The 18878-nt window shown below is 35.5% G+C and overlaps 1 protein-coding gene across 6 annotated transcripts in view; it reads left to right on the top strand.

The window, feature by feature from the left end:
- RALYL (RALY RNA binding protein like) overlaps nt 1-18878 on the top strand; it is a 722346-nt gene that overhangs the window by 156107 nt on the left and 547361 nt on the right. The gene's annotated exons all lie outside the window — the stretch shown is intronic.

Genomic DNA, 18878 nt, shown 5'->3' with positions numbered 1-18878 from the left:
TAGAAAGCATCTGATAAATTAAATGTGACATGTTTTTTTATCCAGATAAAATGGTTTCTGAGCAGCTGGTAATTGTGAATATTTCAGCAGTCATTTTTGATGTGAAATACTTCTGTGTTCAACACTAATGAGTTGTGAGTTGTACTTCATCAAATTGACAGTTTCCTTACTTTTGTAAATAGGCATGCAGTACACCTTGTAAAAGCTGGTAAAAAGATACTCAACTCACCTTTTAAGTGCATGCAATTTGTTCTAAGCTTTACCTTCATCTTTTTATCAGGTGAAATACTATAAAGAAAGGCTAACAATTCACTGGGTAGTCAATAAATCCCAGTATCATAATAGGTACCAGATTGAACACTGTTCACTGTATAATTATTGTGTCTCAAATGAGTTCAAAGAAAAAACAGTGACATTGCACTTTGCCTACAAAGTAAATTAAATAATAAAGTGACATGTTCTTTAAAGTGATTTGAAATGAAAAACTTGCCTTTGTTGTGATTTAATATAAATACTTTAGGGAATAAAACATAACTAAATTTTTACCATACTTTTGTTTTTTCTTGTTTTTGTTTTATTTATTTGGGGTCCAAACATGGCGGTTGTCAGGGCATACTCATGACCCAGCTCTAAGGTATTAGCCAGGTGACACCTGGGGGACCATATTTTGGTGCAAGGTGTTGAACCTGGGCTGCCACAGACAAGCCATTTCCCTTCTCTACCATCACTCTGGTTCCTGTTTCTTATAAAATTTTAAGTAATATCTTAGCAATACAGCACTGTCATCCCGTTGTTTATTGATTTGCTGGAGCGGGCACCAGTAATGTCTCCATTGTGAGACTTGTTGTTGCTGTTTTTGCCATATAGAATATGCGACGGGTAGCTTGCCAGGCTCTGCCGTGCAGGCGGGATACTCTCGGTAGCTTGCCAGGCTCTCCGAGAGGGACGGAGGAATTGAACCCAGGTTGGCTGAGTGCAAGGCAAATGCCCTACCAGCTGTGATTACAATGTATAATTACAATACATAATATAATTCATCACTTCATAATGATATTATGGGGTAGGAAGTTTATGCACTCTTTCTATTTTGTAGGTGAAGGGAGTGACATGGATGTGGGTTTGAGTCACAGTGTGGGACTGAGTTGCTTGTGCTTTCAATATGCTACTCTTCGCAATAGTGATGAAAAGATAATCACTCAGATCTACTTGGGACATGGCAGAACAATGAGTATGACATGCTCAAGGAGAATGAATGATAAAATAAATTAATTGGGGAAATAGGTCAAATCTGAAACACTGAAATTGGCTATGCTATTGGAATTAAAACAACAAATAATACCTTGGAACAGATTGCATGCTAGTAACATTAATGAACTCATTCTCAGGAAAAAAATATTTATAAGCTTTTAAATATCATAATATGTTGTAAACCTTTAGTGGATGTTTATCAGTAAAATTGAGTCAGTACAGAATTTCCAACCTTTTGGAGCAGGTAGTTCTTTATGAACTGTGTTTCTTTTTGTTGTTGTTGTTGTTGTTATTGGCATTTAAAAAAAAAGTCTGGGAAAAATAACCTATTTCTAACACATATTCTGCCCCCTAGGAATATGTTTTTCAGCCATTCCTTGTGATACAGAATTTCTCAAGTAGACTAATAATAATACTTTATTATTTCATAGAATATCACTGTCTTTCAATGAATTTCATTTTGATGCTTTTTGAAGGAAATATGTTAAAATTAGTGAGCTGAAATCTTTATAAAACAGGAGCCTGGAAATTCTGAGTAAAATATAGTTAGCCTTGTTTATAAAAGCATAGATGACCTCAGAAATGATGAAGGAATATTCTCAGAAACTAAATACTAAAAGTTTTCCAAAAACCAGGTTTATCAGGCAATGTGAAGGTGGGGATAATCAAGGACTGAAAGAGAATTGGATTCAATCTCAGTCAAAGGCTTATGATATCCTATTTTGCATTCTAACAAAACTGTAGCTTAGCCTATTCTGTGTTTTAGAATCACTAAAGGGGTACAACCTAGGACAAAAAGTAATTTTCTCTCAATGTGAAAATGGAAAGGAAACATTTGCAGCTAACGGAAATCTACGCTTCACTATACCTAATTCTACCAATGGAAGATTGAGTGATAGTGTGGTTTCCTCAAGAAGTTGTTCCTTCTCCTTATGTATCATTTATTATGAGTCTGATAAACCTACCAATCATTCCATTTTGTGCAAGTATTTCTACGAAGTAAGGCATTTAGCATTTTAAAATCATACTAGTCTTCTTCAGTAAACAGGCAAGTTAACATAAAATTTCTTAGCTCAGATTATAATGTTTTCAAGCACAATTTTAAGACATGCAATTCTCCCAATTTAGTATGAAAACAATAAATATAATTTTGGATGGGGCCATCAACATAGAGATAAACTAGGAATATTTGATACATTTTATAGAAAGTGTAAATTACAGCTACTTAGAGCTCTGGCATTTAAGCAAGTGAAACTCTATTATCTAAAGAAATCAGGGAAGTAAGAGTTTATTTAGAAATGATGATGGATAAGCTAACAGCTTTTATAATTGCTTATTGAATAGATGCATGCTTGACCTAGACTTCAAGTGTCAGTTATTCCTGCTTGTGGAACAGTGGGGTCCAGCTAGCCAGGTAATAAAGATTCATCTTATTGTCACTTCTCTGTGTGTACATAATATTTTCTTTAATCAGGTTGTGCTTTGCTTCTGGTTTCACTTCTATCTCGATAGAATGTAAGGGTAAAATGCTCGGGTGGGAAGAAGTTTTGAAAGAGGTATTGTGTCCTTTGTATAATCACTTTCTATGTGTAGATAGGCAAACCCATTATTTTCTAACATTTTCTATTGTTTGGGATATGAAACATGCATCTCAGTGTAAGCATGCAAATATCTTTTTTTGAATGTCTAGAAACTGCAAAGTGGTTTTGAATAGTCATTGATCATTCAACAGGCATGGTAGAATCAAGAAATAAATTTCTCTACGTTCAAAGTAGATCACAATATAGACATGTCTTAATATTGCTATAAAGATAAATTTCTATCAGAGGAGTATATTTAGATACATAGATTTAATAGATGTATTATGCATCTATTTAACATTTGTGTAGATAGGTAATATATATTATATCTAATTATCATATCTACTTAATGACACCTATTTAATGAATGTTTTATATCTAACACAGAGCATTAAATATATAGGTTACCATTATAAAAATTCATGGAAAACTTCTCTCAGAGAAAGGTATAAAGAATATTTACTGTCAATAGACTTATACTATTAATGAGTTATATTCACAGCGGTATGAAATATTAGCTCTGTCAGCTTCTTAGAGTTTATGGGGCTTTTGCAGACCTTCGGCGATGCAGATAAGCGTTGCTGAGCTCACTCTGAATATTGGATACATCCTCCGTGCACTTTGAAAAGCAAATAGAGTACATACATTTATCAATCCTGACATTGATCCCTTTCTACCTAGCTCAGCAAAGAATCACCTCGATAATACAAAAATCAAAAAGAAAAAAATGGAAGACCAACTAGAGTAAGCGATCTTATATTTTATAATTGGCCTATTTGAAGGTGTAGGTTACTAATTCTAATCAAATTTCAAGTATTTTTTTTTCAAATTTTGTGTCCTTCTTTCAAAAAAGCACATAAAAACAAAGGACCCCCACCATTGATATATATTTTTGCAATTGAAAGCAAAACAGAAATCACAAATATAATTTAACTGACATTGTATATAACTTACTTCCTCTGAGACATTTCCATTGCTTTGGTACTCGCATTAGAAAAAATACCCAATATGTCTAATTTCAAGTAAAGTGATTTGCACTTGTTAACATTTTAGTTTTTATCTTAAAGAATGTGATCCCGTGCATGCATGTGGTAGTTCTGAGTTTGATCACTAGCACTGCCTGATTGTTTGGGCAATGCCAGAAGGTATCTCTGAACAAAGCTGGTGTTGACTCCCATGTCACTAGGTATGTCTCTGGGGATTTATTTTTTAAATTTCTTTACCTCCCAGACAGCACGCCTGGCTGTCTTCCTCGGGGCCCCTCGGAGGGGATGGGCTCCAGGTTCCCTCCCCACCCTGAGCAGAGCTCCTGGCGGTCGAAGACCACCGGAACCTAGCTACAGCCATGCTCGAGGCCCTTCTCCACACGTTCAGACAGGCCTCATGCATGAAGGTACCGGCAGAGGAATTCAGGTGTGTGTAATCCAGTCAACGGCCAACATCCAGAGAGAGACTTAAAAGCATGTAGCCTGCCTCTGGGAGAAACTGGCAATCTTCTGAGAGTTTCCTGCCCACATGGGACAGCCTTGCAAGCTTCCCATGGTGTATTGATATGCAAAATCCAGTAACAAGCTGGATCTCATTCCCCTGACCCTGAAGAATCCCCAGTGCAACATCATTAGGAGGGCCGAGTCGAGATAGACTTCTAAGATCTCAGGGAAAGGACGAAATGAGATGTTACTGAGCTCGCCCGAGCAATTAGTGATTAACGGGATTTCATGATTCGTGATTCGTGACCTCCCCTTAATATCAAGTTTATTGTGCTATTCTCATATTCCAAACCCAACCCATTCACTCAATGGCAGACAGCAGAGGGAAGGATTTTCATGATAACTTTGAGCCCCTATCACATGTATTCCCTTGAGCCTTCATTCCATCTGTCCATGGTCCACTGAAATGTAGCTAGAAGAGAGTAGAGAAGACATGAGACTCTCCTTGAAGACCAGGTGGAAGGGGCCAGAGAGCTTGAGAGTCCTGTACAGCCCCTGCCTATTTGCAGGCAAGTCAGGATCCAGCCCACAGCCTCCAGCCCAGGGGCCCAGAGAGGAGAGGGCCATAACTCTGCTTCCTCATAAACCTCCCTGCACATACAAAATGTGACCTTGTGAAACTGAATTTTTTTTTGTATCTGTCTCAGTAGAAGGGACTGTTGAAATATAATTCATTTCCACTTCCACTTTTACTACATAGAACTTGCTCCACATGACTTCACAGAGAATAAATATAGTCCATAGTACTCTGTTAAGAAATACTTGTAATTCTCATAGTTGACAAAAAAAAAAATTGTTCTCAAACTAACGTTATCTTGTAATCTAAACTTTTTTTCAGTTTACGAAGTTTTTAAATTTTCTTTTTCTTCCCTTTTGTTTCTGTTTTGTTGTCTGTGTTTGGTTTTCGGCTCAGGGGTATTCAGGCTTCACTCCTGCTTTGGACTCAGTGGTCAGGGCTGGAAGTTCAGTGGGAGACCATCTGGAATTGAACCCGGGCAGCTGCATGCACAGCAAGGCACCTTACCCCCTTTCCTATCTCCAGCTCCAAGTTCAATGTTTAGTGTTGTTTCATAATACTTGTGAATTCTGAGATGCCCACTCAGGAACACCAGATGTGAGGAAAAGTGAGTGTGTGCTTGTGGGTGGGTGGGTGGGTGGGTGGGAGTGTCCTTGGTATGACACGTTTACTGGCCAAGCAAAAGGGCAGAGAAAAAAGATGGGGTGCCACAGACTGATTCAGGTCAATGGACAGTGGGCATTGAATTCAGAACCAAATAACATAGTTCTGAACATCTGTGGCAGTTGGAGGTACAGGACTGCATGTAGGTGTGATCATTTACAAAGATAAAGGTTCTCTGGAGGCAATTCTCTTGGGACTCCTGGGGAAATTAACTCAAGGATTAATTCAAGGATACCGCTGCCTAAAGACCATACTGAGAAATCCACTCAGGATAGAAAAGCATCTGTATTGCTTTTCTCTTTCCCTTGCTGCTAGTACATATTAAATAATTACGTTTATTTCTTAATAATAGATGCAGTTATTTGGATAAATACGCAAAAAAATATAGATTCCAAAACTTGGTTCCCAGGCTCCCGGAACAATGTTTAAAAGTTGGTTGGGCTTTTATCATAATTCCAGACTAAGTCCTCAGGCCTGTTTAGCTTATCCTAAACCTTGAGATCCTGTCGTTACGAGCTTGTATCAAGACCGTGTTTTAAGATTTCTCGACTATACCATATTGAAGGCATCATGACTTTGCTGCTAGCTCCGGGTCCCCCCAGTGACCTCGTGGTGGAACCCAGTTTTTTGTGGTGTTAGGAATTACAGAATCTGAAGTCTGAGTCAAGTAATTATAATGGATGGCCACAAGTACATTTCAGAGTCAATTAGTTTGCAAATATTAGGAGCACAGCATTAACGCCTTACTGTGTTTAAGCAAAAAAAACACTGTTCTATTGTATCACTGTATCACTGCCATCTCGTTGTTTATCAATTTACTTGAGCAGGCATCAGTAAAGCCTCTATTCCTTTCAGCCCTGAGATTTTAGCAGCCTCTCCTTACTCGTCTTTCCCAATGATTAGAGGCTCTTTCAGGGTCAGGGAAATGAGACCTATCGTTACTGTTTTTGGTATATTGAATACATCACGGATAGCTTGCCAGGCTCTGCCTGTGTGGGCGGGATACTCTCTACTCTCGGTAGCTTACCAGGCTCTCCGAGAGGTATGTATGTATATGTATATGTATATATATATATATGTGTGTGTGTGTGTGTGTGTGTGTGTATACATATATATATGATTTGTTGCCTACTGTCTGAACTCCATCAAATATGGTGTGGTAAAACATGAAAAGGTTATGGAGGAAAGACAATCAAGTAATTCACTACAGATACAAAGTCCAGAAGGTTTGACTTTATAAATAACCAAGCCTGACTTGGGGAATCTAGTAGTTAACAGAATGAGAGGTAAAACACAAAGGGAAGAGATAAACTTGGTGGATTAGCAGTGCTTGCAAGAGCTCTGTAAGCTTTCCTGGGGAGGAGAAAAAAGTGACCATTCACTGGTGAAGCCAAAAACACTTGGTGTTAATATCCACAACTATTCATTAAAACTCTATATTGTTTCTGAGTCATTCAGTGTACATTGGTCTGCTGTACCAAACAGGAGTGAAAAAGGTAAGTCAGGAGAAATTGCAGCATCATTGCTCAAGAATTAGAGCACCAGAATGCTTCACAAAGCCACATTTGTCAGTGTGTTACTCAATATACAATGACAGGTAGGACCTACTCATTATTATTCTGACAAAACTCTCCAGTAAGCAAAACACAAACAAAATTCCCAGTGGAAAATGGCGGAGGATAATTAGGGGCGAGTAGTTTTGTGGAAACTAAAATGCTCTAATTAGAAGGGAGGATATGAGGAACCGTTTGAAAGAGAGGGATCGATAGGAGAGTTGTTTTCTCAGCTTAGAACAGCTTTTTTAGCCATCATACTTCTTGGTAAAATAGTTGTTTTGGAGAAGAAAATGACCATGAGGTCTAAAGACCAAGGACAACCTCATAATGGAGTCTGTGGGGGCTTAGGTAATTTTGGAGAAATGTCCTTAATAGCAAAACAATCAAAAGTAGCAATGATAAATAATGTATTGCTTCTTTCAGTTCAACCTGGCTTGTTTATCCTTTGAGCTTTAAATACCTTACAATAATACATTTAAGTAAAATGTTTATTTATAATCCATCAAAGCCAGTCCAATTAACTTAATAAAAGATACTACTGCCATTGAATTTAAGTAGCATCCTTAAATAGGATATTCAAAACTGACAGATAACAAAGAGAAAACAAAAATCTGGATTATTTTCCAATTCTTTCTAAAAGGGGTCTGTTACTGTGTATTTATATCCTCAGAGTTGATTTCTCAGAATTCCTTTTTTGTTTTGTTTTGTTTTGTTTGGGTTCCATAGCTAGCAGTCCTTGAGGACTGTAGTGCTCAGAGGAGCCCTTCTTTGCAAAGGATCTTACTAGAAGCTCCAGCACTAGAACTTTCACCACAACCTCTGAGCCATCTTTCCACGGCTTCCATAGTATTTTGTTTTGTGATTTATTTCCAGCAACATTAGATATTTTGATATATTTTATTTAATGTGTTGAAGGGTGGTGAACTCTATTGCTTTACTAAATATTACAGACTCCCATAATAGGAGCATCTTTCCCACCTCCCAAGAATAACTTAATTTCCTTCTACTACATTGTGAGCCATTGAAAATAGAACTTTGTACTACAATATTTCTATATGGTGGACACACAGCTGCTCTCAGATATAATCCCTTTCATGATTAGACTTTTTTTCTGTCCAATATGCTCTCCCATTTTTAATCTGAAGTTCTTGTCTCTATATCACTCACTCATGTGTCCCACTTAGTTCTTAAAATTGATGATTTGTGTATGGATATTTTTATCTATTGTTAACATAATAGTATTGCTTTATAACTTTATTAGAAGATACATAAAACGCTACTGCAAAGTACTGTAAATAAAGGATATTCTTGCATTTCATAATATATGGCGATTATTTTTAGCACATTGGTTACTTTTTTAATTTACTTAAAAAGCAAAAAATAATTCACATTCATGGCAACAAAAGGGATGAGAAGAGTTTTCAAAGTGACCTTGGTAAGTTAATTTCACAGCATCCAAGAACCACTACTTTTTAGAGATACAGGTCATACAAGCTTTCCTCTCACCCAATGGTTAAAAGTAGCAGGGAAGGTTTTTTCCTTGACTTTAAAGTATGTTGAGTTGGGCAATCTCTCTAGTTTAAATATTAGCCATCAATATCTATTTAATTTTATTTGAATTTGTTAGTGAAAATATTGGAATGCTTGTTGCTGGTGTTTTTCCCCTTCAGTTTTCTGTTCCCACTCTGGGATATCACTGCCCTCTTATATGAAGTCCAGAGGGGAAAACCAAACCTTTATACTCTTGACTTCACTCTATCACTGTCCTCCCGTTGTTCATCGATTTGCTTGAGTGGGCACCAGTAGCATTTCCAGTGTGGGACTTGTTGTTACTGTTTTGGGCATATCGCACATGACACGGAGAGCTTGCCAGGCTCTTGACTTACTCAGCTCTTTTCTAGTTATAATCTTAAGAATGCATAACAAGTTACTATTCATATTATTTATGTTAATTTCTTGAGCTGATGAGGAAAAATTAATAGCACGATTAACAACAGGAGATGCAGCAATCTTAAATATATAGAGAAGAAACAAATCCTTGTAAATCCCATTTGAAATGAATTTAATTCTTAGGGCTAAAATAAATTGAGTATATTTGGAGGGCCAGTTAGCATTCTTTTTGTGTGCCTGTGCATAACTTCCACTTTGATTTCTGTTCTATTAGTGAGGAAACTGAGGATCAGAGAGCTGCCACCAAACTAGGAGGTGCCAAAGACTAGAAAATCAGATTTAATTGAAATTAAGTCAGCTATACAAAGAAAACAAATCCTCTAGTAAAATGAAAAGAAACTTGTTATCTGTTTAATGTAATCTAGATAACCAGTGATCTATCATTTGATACTCAATTATTTTTTTTTTAATTTCCATTGTATGGATTAGACTAGCATTTACATTTTGCAGATAATGAAGCACTCAGAGAGGTGAAACCATTTTCCTATATTGGACAATAAGTAGGAAATTGAGCTGGCATTTGAATACTAAGTTCTAATGCAAAACCTGTGCTTTTGTACATTACAGAAAGAAATTTAAATTATTTGAAGCAAGGGATATTCATATAACTTTATTACAATTCCCATGCTAGGTAAAGTGTGTCAATTACATAGAGCCCTTGCTGGTTTGTCCCCAGACTTTCCCAGGGGAGTGAGGGGATTGCAAGAGACAGCACTGCCCTGTTGCTTTAAACCATTCCAGGATGTAGAATTTACAATAAAGTTTTATAAACAAAATCATTAAAATGTACATACAGACTTCCTTTATTTTGATTCATTAAGTGTTTATTGAGGATCTATTGCATGCCAAGATCTCTCCTTGGTGGGGCTGGAGGGATAGCACAGCGGGTACAGTGTTTGCCTTGCACTCGGCCGACCTGGGTTCGAATCCCAGCATCCGATATGGTACCCCAAGCATCGCCGGGAGTAATCCCTGAGTGCATGAGCCAGGAGTAACCCCTGTGCATTGCCGGGTGTGACCCAAAAACAAAAACAAACAATCAAAATCTCTCCTTGGTGTTGTGTTCCATATAAATATCAAATTCCAGGCCTTTATAAGATCTGTTGTTTTTACTGTCAGCACTATTCCTGGGAGTTATTAAATAGGTTTCCTTGACTTATATATATTCTTCCAGATACTAGATTTTAGGATGTTATGGGACAGAAATTGTTATGTAATTGTTTCTGTCTCATACTGACACCTAGCACAGCATATTAACTAAGTATCCTTCTTTCACATTTTCTAAAGCAGCATTTTTAGAAATATCCATTTTTATGAAATCCACTCCTCTATGTAAATAGATTGCAGCTGCTGTAAAGTTTAGAATTTCCCTGTATCCTTAAATTTCATCAAATTTCTACTTATAGAAATGCAAATGTGTGATTAATCAATGAATCACTAGCAAATATGACTCACTCTTCACTTATAAAGAATACTGATATTTACTGCAAAGTATAAGAGCAAACACTCTTACCAATAAAAAAAAAATGCCGTGGGTTCAAAGGGTGTTCTCTGAGTGGCATTATCAGTATTAAGTAAATGTTTTTATTTAAAGTGTCCTAAAATAAAATAAAAATATGTTAATTTTTATTCTTTAAAAATCATTGTGTTAGAAAATATTTCTATAGATACTTTTCAGCCTTAAAACAAAGTTCTGGTTGCTCTTAAATACTCAAGGACATTCGTTTTAAAGCCTAGAGTTATAGTCAATGACTGACCATGGAAAACTGGATCTTTGTATTTCTGAGCCAATACCATTTTTAAAAATTGAAATTTTCATAGTTTTATTTCTCTAGTTAATTTTTTAAGTTTCATCAAAGTCATATATATACATATATATGTATTTGTATGCTTAAAGCATACAATGTAATGATTTTCTAGATGTATGCTCTTTTGAAAGGGTTATCTGAATTAATTAACGTGCCCATCACTTCATATTTATATATTTTTATAAGACAATAAGACCATGTAAATTCTTTTTTTTGAGACCACGTAAAATCTTCTCATCAAATTTCAATGCACAATATTCTGTTTTCAACAACATGCATTGTATTAAACATGGAATTCTCAGACCGCATTTGCTTTTACAATTTAAATACAACCTTTTACCAACCCCTCCCAAATTTCCCCCTTTACATCTGATTCTCATCTCTTGCCAACCAGTTTCATACATTCTGTTTCTTTGAACTTGATGGGTTAATCATTTTCAATGATATTCATTATACCATTTAGTGTATGTCTTTTTTGTGCATCTTACTTCACTTAGTATAATGCCTTCCTGTTACAGTCGCAGTATAAGTGACAGGATTTATTTTATTTATAAGGCTGAATAATTATGTGAACATATTATATACTTTTTGATATCTATCAATTCATCTGTCAAATGACTAGTTTTACTATCCCTTGGCTATTGTGAATAACATCTCTCTGCACATGGAAGTAAACATTTTTTTAAAAAAATATTGATTTTTTACTATAGAATTATACCAAGACATGGAGTATTGAGTCATAATGTACTGCTATTTTTAATTTCTTGAGAAACAAGCGTACTGTAATATAAACCTTCACAGTAAATGCTAGTTTTTATTCCCATCAAAAGTAAAAAAAAAAAAAATCCTTTCCTCCACATTCTCTCAGTAATTGCCATCATCAACTTTTAAATAATAAGCATTCCAACATACATAAGTTGACATCTCATTGTGGTTTGATTTGCAATTTGCATGTTACTTATAATAAGTGATCTCAAGTACTTTTTCATATATTGAACATTTATAAGACTTCAGAAAAATGTCGGTTTAGAGCCCTTAGCTGTTTTTAATTTGGGTTAATTTGTTGTTGGTTGGGTTGTTATTGGCGGGGATGGAGACATTATTTGTTTTATTTTTTATTTTATTTTTTTGAAGTAAACAGGTTTTATTTAGAGGCTTTTTGAGGATAGAAGGAAGGGATAAGAAAGAGAGAGAGAGATTAGAGTAACGAGTTCAAGAGAGAATGCGGGTTTCTCCAAGGGTGGAGGAAGCTCTACACACATCCTAGCATTAGACACGAAAGCATGAGGGAAGACATTAGACACATCTCAAGAGGGTGACACGTGCTCAGGCACCGCATGTGCTTGGCAACGTGGGCCCAAGCAGCACATGGGCTCAGGCAGCATCTGCGACGACATTATTTGTTTTAAATTTTGACCCAAACCTAGTGGTGCTCAGGGGATCGTGGGTAGTACAGAAATTGAACCTGGTTTTACTAAACAAAAGGTTATCCTCTGAATTACCTCTGAGTCTTAATTTGGGTTATTTATTACTATGTTGTAAGCATTTTCTGTGTAGTTTGCACATTATCCACATTGAACATGTGATTTGCAAACATTTTATCCATTCTAATTGATCCATGTGACAGACACCAGGTCAATCCTTGACACTCCATGTCGTCCCCCTAAGCCAAACCAAGAGTGATCTGTGAGTACAGACAGTAAACCCTGAGCAACTCTGGATGTGGCCCTCACCACCTAAAAAAGGAAACAAAACTAAACAAAATAATACCTAAATTGTTTAGAGTATGTACCTTGCAACTTTGCTGAAATATCATTTTAACAGGTCTTTTCTTGTCTTTAGTATTTTCTACATATAAGATCATGTCACATAATCAGAGAGAATTTTATTTATTTATTTGCTTACTTTGATTCACTCTGACTGGGTACACATAGGTGGGGTTGAACATTGTCATAACAACAACAGAGGTAAAGCCACGCCTTCAGGGGAAGTTCTAAGAGATTAACTCAAGGGCAAGATCTCATCTGCAGGAACAGCACTCTAGATTACTATGAAATCTGCTGGGGGGCAGGGTATTCCATCTAGGGTGTATTGCTTTCTCCTTTCCTCAGCTAGTAATCCATTAACCAATCATTGTAAATTTACTTCTTATAATATTTCTAGTCCTTTTGTGTGAGCAGAGAGGTATATTAAGCTTAAAGTAGGAAGTGTCTTATAATGTGTCTGCCCAGAAAGCAGCCTGGAGCGTGGTGGGGGTTAGGAAGTGGAGGTCAGCTGCCCGGGCTGGGTCCCTTGGGGTGGGGAGGGTTCTCACCTTTCTCCCTCTGGGACTCCCCGAGTGAAAACATCCTGGTGCAGAGTCCCATGTTTGCATGGTAACAGCTATAATGGCTTCTCTTAATTTCTAAGGAGCGATAGCACAACAGGTAGGGTGTTTGCCTTGCAGCGGCCAACCTGGGTTCGATTCCTCCGACCCTCTTAGAGGGCCGGGCAAGCTACTGAGAGTATCCTGCCTGCATGGCAGAGTCTGGCAAGCTCCCTGTGGCGTATTCGATATGCCAAAAACAGTAACAATTCTCACATTGGAGACGCTACTGGTGCCTGCTCGAGCAAATCAACAAACAATGGGACGACAGTGCTACACTGCAATTATATTTCAATAGTTCTCATATTTCATTGACAAATCTAATTACATTTTTGCTTATTTTCAATCTTTTAATCTTTAAAAGAATAGCTCCTATATTTAGCATTCTAATCTATTGCCTATTTAATCTATAATTTGTGTTTCTATAAATGTATGAATACATATTCTTTCAAAAGATGATTTAAATTAGAAGATTCCTTCTGATTATCTAAAGAAATCATTAGAAGCAATGTTAAGGATAACAATTGTATAAGGTAATTTCCCATGACTGTACTAGTGAAAGCTACCAGACTGAAGACAATTTTATAGAATCTCCTACTTTCTAAAAGGCAAGTACTTTACTAAACTTTTTGTGAAAAACTTTATAACATCACATCTTTTATCCTAAGGCATTACCATCCTTTACATAAAATATTAAATCATCTCTTGACAGTTCTTATATGTTTTTACTCAATGCTTTTGATGTTTTGGGGTTGAAGTCATCCACCATATACCACGAAACAAACCTTCTCAGAAATCCTTTCCTTACATCTCTTTCCAGAGCCAAATTCATCAAACAGTTCTTTATAACTATGCTAGACCATCTTCTTTTTGGAATCTCTTTCAAAATTACAGCTTTTCTCTTTCACTTTTGCTCTTACTTGCTTCATTCCATCCTCTCTCCCTGCCCCAGGACAGGGGGTGGTCTCACAAACAAAGAACAGGAGGTTGGGGCCAGGGAAACTCAGTTCCCCTATATGGGCCTGAAGGTTCAATGTGTTGGCTCTGTGATATGGTACAGCTAAAGCGCTGGCAGTACCACCAACTCCCAGATGTGCCAAGAAAAGAGAATGTGGGTACAGAGAGGGAGGCTGTGTCATACAATATCGAGGATCCAACTTAGGATATCCTTATGCAAATATATATTCCAAAACTTGGAGCATCTCCCAACCCCTCCTGTTTGGACTCTTAGCCACATTCTTCACTTTTCTCATCCCATAGCATGTGATCTACTATTGTAAAAATCAGTTTAGCTACTTGAGATTTCTTCTAATGTTTCTCAGCATCAATTTCTTAAATACATAACAGTTCTTTGAGCTAAAGTAAACAATGAAAGAATCAATGGAAGGATTCTTAGAAGGTGAACACAGCAGAAAATTAGTATCTGTTTATAGCTTGATTATTTTTTGTTTACCACAGTGAGAGTTTAAGACACTAATTTACTTTCAGCTAATAGACATTTGCAAAGGCTATGCTCACAGGACACTACAAAAGGGCTTTACTTAGATCTTTCTACCACTTCTGGGGAAAATCCCTCAGCTTTATAACATATCTTGATTTTTGCCAGACTACCCAAATGCTTTTTTTCTTAAAGTAATCACAGTTACGAGAACAGTGTATAAAACTATTTAATTTACACTGGAAATACTGTTTTCAAGAGGACTGACTCTGGTATTCCTCACGCACTGTCTCCTGAAGAGTTGCATTGGTGTTATATGTTCTAATGTTGGACAACTCTTGGCAACACAGAATGAAACAAACTGTAGTGCCTTTTCTATTTATATTCTAGCTGCAGTCCTCATAGCACCTTGAATTGTATGAGGAATGCAGAACAATTCTTTGATCTGTACTCTTGTCCCACACATTGTAGGAAGATACTTCCTGGACCCCACCAATCTATGCCTAATTGCTATTTCAAGCAAATTTCTCTGGGGAAGGTAATTGGCACACTTTGATCAGAGTAAACGTGTAAGCTCAACTGAAGGCAAGATTGATTTCCCTGATTTTTGAGTGGCGTCTCATACCTCTCCAAATACTGCTAATAGCTATTACAGACTTACACTACGAAGTTAAATTAAAGGTTATCCTGCATTTATTTCTTCTTATATGTCTAGCCCAAAGGAAACTGACTAATTCTGTCCAGGGCAATTCTCATTGTAAGGTTAAGGTATTCTTGGGAAATCTTGCTTTTTACCTTAGGCACTGGTAAAATACATGCTAACAATTTCAGAGTGTATAAGAAAGAAAAAGAGAAAAAGAGAGCAAACAATTGTCTCAGTTCATCTCTTCAAGACGTTTCTTGAAGTATTCAATCTATATACTTGAAATTTCAGACAAATATATTATAATTTGAGATAATTTTTAAAGAACTATGAACTCTTGTAATTTACTGTCCTATACTGAAATAGACAGATTTTATTGTTTTGTTATTTATTATGCATTCAAATCTAACTTGCCACATTATTTTGCTGATGGTAATTTTCCTATTAAAAAGCAAACAAAAAATACTTAATCTTAAAAATATTCAATTGTTTTATTTTGGCAAAAATTATTTCATTATTATAACAAAATTTGATTTAATTAAAACTTAAATATTGACTTTTTTCTTCTGCTACCTGAAAGAAGTAGAACGTTTTCTCTGTTATCTGGCTCTTTATATGCATATATAGCCTAAAGAGAAGTTGACATAAATAAAAAGAACACATCAGTATACTTTGAAAACATTCATATTACTTTATGCATTTGAATAAATTAAAAGTAATTACCAAATTGAACAATTTAAATTAACCAACAACAATAACAAAATGGGCCAGAGAGATACTATAGTGGACAGGGTGATGATCTTGTACATGATCAGCCTGGGTTCAATCCCCAGAATTCCATATGGTCCCAAGTCATGCCAGGAGTAATACCTGAGCACAGAGCCAGAAATAAGGCTTGGGCACAGCTGAGTGCGGCCCAAAAAAGTATGTAACAAAAAATTATGTTGAGATATGACTGATTATAAGCCACATTTTTTTATTTATAAAGTCTTAGTAATTATTCTTAGATGTTCTTAATTAATTTCCGATTTAAATTCAGTTTCAGTAAGAAGTAATTGTGTTAATTTATTATGCTGAATGTTTAAAACCTGGATAAATACACCTTATAGAGGAATTTGAAAGATGCCCTAGACATAGGAAGACAAAATTATATATGTGTGCTTTTGTGTGTGAATGTGTTCGCCAAAAGTAAGATGACTCTGTGAATATTTTGAAATGTAATCCATTATGACATTTGAAATTAGGGAAATTTTAATTGGAATTTATATGGAAAGTTTGCATATGAGATTAGTGAGTGACGGATTTGACATTGCTAAGCATGGTTTTTTGTAACAGCTTAAAAGAAATGGTGGTTATCTTATAATAAGATAGAAATGATGGTGAGTCTTGAGATACAATATGGAGAAACCAAGCACTTTTAAATATGAAAACGTTTGACGTGGTAAAACTACTCCTTTCCAAAAGAAAAATGCTTTAAAATATGAATGTGAATGCTTAATTTATTGTCAAAAAGACACATAAAAAATATAAAAATCTAGGATGCTTTCACAAGGGATATGTGAGTTATATGTGAGTTAGTTTTTGTAGTCCCTTATTTTATAGGGTTTAGATGTGAGGAACCTATAACAAATATAAAAATGCACAAGGATTAGGAGCTTGTATTACTAAAAATCTAGAACCTGGCTGTGTGAAATATATTTGCACTATATCACCATGTTGCTATTGTATTAAAGCAAATTTACTCCTATAGTTTCACTGTAAACAATTGATTTTGTTCCATACAGAACTCTACCCCCACCCTCCCCACCTGGAGGGAAGGGATTGGAATAAATACTGAACATAAACTAAAATGAATAACCTTATATTATTTTGATTCATAGTTTAAAAGTGCAAACAAGCCCAGACAAAAATTTTCCTAATTTAATGATGCTATCTTGTAGGTTTCTGAGGAATCAGCAAAAAACTCATTTTTTTTTATAATTAGCCATACAACCATATGGACTGAATAGAATGAAAGACTAAATCATATATGGGTTAGACTAGTAATGATTTATTTGTAGGTTGAAAAATATATGTATCATAGGATACTTAAAAACATTCATTCCATTTAATGCTTACTTTTGTATATGGATGTATTTAATGGTTTTTATCAACAATAATCATATTGGTTTATTTTAAAATAGTTCATTTATTATCAAAACTAAAACCAGCCTATATATTTTCATTGTTTATTCATTTTGAAAATATTAATCTTATGATATTAGCCAACTAATAAAGTGATTAGGCTCTTTGAGTTTGCATAAATGTAATTACACCAAATTGCTTACTTTTGTAAAATGTAATAATTTAAAAATCAAAGAACAAATTGTTTTATAGATGTATTTGCTGTGTCATAACTGTGAAATCCAGGAGACATTATCCATATTAAAATTAAATTAATGAAAAATTAACATGATTAAAAAATGTGGTCACATCTGTGATTAAAAAGCATGAAAATGTTATTTAAAAATTCTTTGACCTTTGTAGAACATGCCTGTTCGACATAATGACATATTTGGATACCCCATACCTATGCTATGTATCATTTATCAAGGAATATTTTCTGAGTTGAACTGGAGCGATAGCAACAGCAGGTAGGGTGTTTGCCTTGCACATGGCTGACCAGGGTTCGATTCCTCTGCCCCTCTTGGAGAGCCCGGCAAGTCATTGAGAGTATCCCACCTACACAGCAGAGCCTGGCAAGCTACCCCTGGCGTATTCAGTATGCCAAAAAACAGTAACAAGTCTCATAATGGAGACATTACTGGTACCTGCTTGAGCAAATTGATGAACAATGGGGCAACTACAGTTCTATTTTCTGAGTCTTAGTAGAGTGAGTGCTTGTGCAGGACTATATATATACATATATATGTATATATATATACACATATATACATATATATGTATATAGTACTAATCTAATAATGTTATATTATAAGAAATTGTATATACTTAAATACTTACTTGAAAAGGAAATGGATATACTTAAGAAATTTCTTGTTAGAGAAACTGAAATGTTCCCCGAAGTGTTAATGTACCCTTCATTCCAATGAAGATTGAAAGTCAATAAATAAGGCAGGACTATAAGCTTTCATTCGTAATCTTGACTGAAATAAGACAAGAAGGTACAGAGGGCACAAAGATACAATCGAGTAAGATATTTTAGTTTGATAGAAAGAAATGTTTCTTGATGCAGAAGTAATTGTGCATTGGAAGGATTTATTGAGTGGACTTGTGAGATTTTTTTGAAATCTTTAAAAATAGAATACATTTTGATTTCTCTAGGGACGTAGGTGATATGTCTGCAGGCATTGAGTGTGGGGATGAATTAGATTCATCGTCATGGTTTTTTCACACCCCAAATTCTATGAATCTGTAGAAGACAATAAAATTGGATAATTCCCACTGTGTTCTTCATGGAATCAGTTTTCCAGACTGCTTTTTCTAACAGTGAATTGGTGCCAAAATATTACCTTACATTCGACAATTTTTTCAAGTACTGAAAAGATAAAATGCTGAAAAAAATACAAAAGGCTACTTTTTTGGCATTTTAAAAAGGTTTTTTTTTTCTTGAGGTGACT

Source organism: Sorex araneus, chromosome 2 (assembly GCF_027595985.1).
Source record: "Sorex araneus isolate mSorAra2 chromosome 2, mSorAra2.pri, whole genome shotgun sequence".
Lineage (NCBI taxonomy): Eukaryota > Metazoa > Chordata > Mammalia > Eulipotyphla > Soricidae > Sorex > Sorex araneus.
The sequence above is the reverse complement of the archived record's forward strand: the minus strand, read 5'-3'. Positions and strand labels throughout refer to the sequence as shown.